We start from the raw sequence: 3,165 nt of genomic DNA, 5'->3' as shown, positions 1-3,165 counted from the left end.
AAAAAAAAAAAAAAAAAAAGAATGTGGCCAAAGATTTAGCTATAGCCATCATTTGTAATAGCAAAAAATGTGAAACATTTTAAATGTCAAATGTTATTAGATTGATTACATTCACTATCATATACTCATATAATAAAATAATATGTAGCTATTGAAATTATTAGATTGATTACATTCACTATCATATACTCATATAATAAAATAATATGTAGCTATTGAAATTATGTAGAATATTTAATGGCATGAAAAGTTTATTATAAATTATTAAGTATAAAAGCAGGTTATAGTATAACCTGTATTTGTAAATCATATGTTTTTAATTTTTTGGTTTTATTTTATAAATTATATGCTCTAACACAGATGGAGAGATGATAAAAACTCAGGAAAGACATTTACAAAAATGTGGATGCTTGTACACAGATGTTCAAGGTAGCTATGATTGGCTAATCACAATAGCCAAAAGGTGGAACAGCCCAATTGTGCACCAAGATATTAATAGATAAACAAAAGGTGGTACATTTATCCAATTCATACATACTACTCAGCCATAAAAAGGAATGAAATTCTGACACGTTATAACATGAACCTTGAAAACATTATGCTCAGAAAAATAAGCTAGACACAAAAGGACAAATATTGTATGATTCCATGTATATCAGGTACCAAGAATAGGCAAACTCATAGAGACCAAGTAGATCAGAGGTTATCAGAAACTGGGGGGAGGGGGAAATGGGGAGTTATTGTCTTAATGAGTACAGAATTTCAATTTGTGATGATTAAAAATTTCTGGAAATGGATAGTGGTGATGTTTACACAAAATTGTGAATGTACTTAATGCCACTCAATTGTACACTTAAAAACGGTCAAAATGGTAAATTTTATGTGATGTATGTTTTACCACAATAAAAAAACAAAACAAAAACACATTTATAAGAAAAGAATATATTTCCTACCAGTTTAAAAAAATTGGGATGGGAGATTATGGGTTTTCTTTTCTTTCCTTTTCCTTTTTTTTTTATCATTTTCTCTAATTTTTCTACAATAAACACATAAAACTTTATGATAAAAAATATTTAAAAAGTAAAAACAACTCCAGGGTTCCTCAAGATGAGTAATAGGTGGATAAATATATATTGTGTTTCTGCCACATACAGAGTATTGAACCACAACAACAAAAACCCTCACCAAAGCAGAATTAGGAAAGGAAAACTGTATTTAAATGAACCACTAATAGAAGATTAGGAAAAATTATATAGTCACCAAACTATTTATATAAAGCAATATAAAACATGTAGATCAGAAGTCACTAGGACCAGGAATAGCAGCTTCTGGAGAGCAGCAGAGAAATAGAGATCCTGGACAGGGAGTTGTAGATTTTGTGTTGATGGGGCAGAATGCTTCTTTCTTTCATTGATAGTTCAAGTACCTGCCTTCTGGCTAATCTACAGCCAAATTTTAGATACTGACCCGTTTGTAATCTTCATTCTGTGTATGTGTAAGTTAAGTAAGCTCTGTGAAGCACCTCTGATTCAGTGTGGCATGACAGCTAGCCCTGTAGATTCCAATTTCATCAGATGAAATAAGCAACTGTGATGTCCCTCTAGTGACAGGCATGGGGTCTCCTTAGTTAAATGCCAGCGGACTGAGAGGTCACCATGGTAGCAGTGAGGAAGTCATGCAGAGCCCTCTGCTGCCCACTAGGCCTTCACAGGCCTTGGTTAGGCAACACTGAGTACTGCATATGCACCTACTTTGAGAATGCTGGTATTTTGTACCTGTATTATGCAGTTGAGGCTAGTGGTGAAACATCCAGAGCAGCTGAGGGCCATGGACTATAGGAGCCCAGACAGCTTGTTCTGGCACCCAAAGTGCCAGGTGTTGGCACTTTGAGACCTGCTGCTAGAGGTCAGAGCCCCAGGAGGTCTGGCACAGCAGCGCCGGACACACTATCTGGGCCAGGCATCCTTGTCCCTGCACCACTCTCCTTCCTTCCTTCCTTCCTTCCCTGTCCACCTTCACAATTCACCCTAATTAACACACCTATCCCCTCCCCGAGGGAGAAAGGAAGGAAGCCCTTCATCAGGTACACTTGATATTTGCACAACTATGATCAAGATCTTCATTACTTCATTTATTACCACAATTTAGACACACTAAGTGTCAACTCATATCCCTCCCCCATGGCTGCATATGGTTAAAGCCAGAGAAAACATTACTGACAAGATAAGTTTATCTCCCAACACCAGCTTTATAAAAGAATTTCGTTCACTTACTTTTTCTTTTTTCACTCCTGTGGTGGGTGAAGTGTAGCCTTTGAAGTGCCAGACCCAAATTACGCTGGACAAACCTCCCACACTGTGGATCAACACTGACCGCAGTGGTGGGTCTTTGCCCTGAAGCAAGTGACCAGTGACTGGAGATGGTGTGGAGCTGAGCAGAGCACTCTGGGGCTGCTGCAAAGGCAGCTGAAGTGGAGGGGCTGTCGCCCTGTCAAAGCAGAGCAGGTCACCCACCCTTCCAAGTTCCTAAGACTCGTCACCGCTTGTGAAACTTCTGAAGCTGGTCTTCCCCGAGTTGATTCAGACTCACAAATGTCAAGCCTGAGTCAGCAAGCCTTCACAAGCATTGGGTAGCTCTGGTGTGTCATCAGAGAAAGCAACCGACTGGAAAAGCTCTACAGTGATCAAAACAGTTGTACAGCATCACCCATGGACTTCTGCCGTCCCCACCCGGCACTGGGAGAACCGGTCGTCCGTGCCCATCAGCTCCAGCAAAGTAGTCTGAGCCATGGTCACGTTGTTTTTATAGGTTCTGATCTTTCTCCAGGCAAACAAGACAAAGAGGAAAGGGGCTTAAGGAAAATCATTCATATCTGTGGGAAAGATTAAACTTGTTTATTAATTCATGCAAACATTTTCCAACTTGGGAAGAGAGAGAGGGCAAAGCCAGTAGAAAAGGCCTTCTAAGAAATGAATTTGAATAAGAGGGAGATTTTAGGATTTACTCTTAACCTACTCCAGGGGGAAACAGAATAACAATTTACAGAAACATTCTCACCACATTTGAACAAAATACAATTTTATCTGTAATTTTCAAACCCATTTTCCACTTTAAAGGCGGTTAAAACTTGTATTCTTTTCCAGAGTTTAAAATGACGTCTGGTTT

The sequence above is a fragment of the Lipotes vexillifer genome, unplaced genomic scaffold (assembly GCF_000442215.2).
Source record: "Lipotes vexillifer unplaced genomic scaffold, Lipotes_vexillifer_v1.1 scaffold914, whole genome shotgun sequence".
In the NCBI taxonomy this organism is placed as follows: domain Eukaryota; kingdom Metazoa; phylum Chordata; class Mammalia; order Artiodactyla; family Lipotidae; genus Lipotes; species Lipotes vexillifer.
This window is presented reverse-complemented; position numbering follows the sequence as displayed.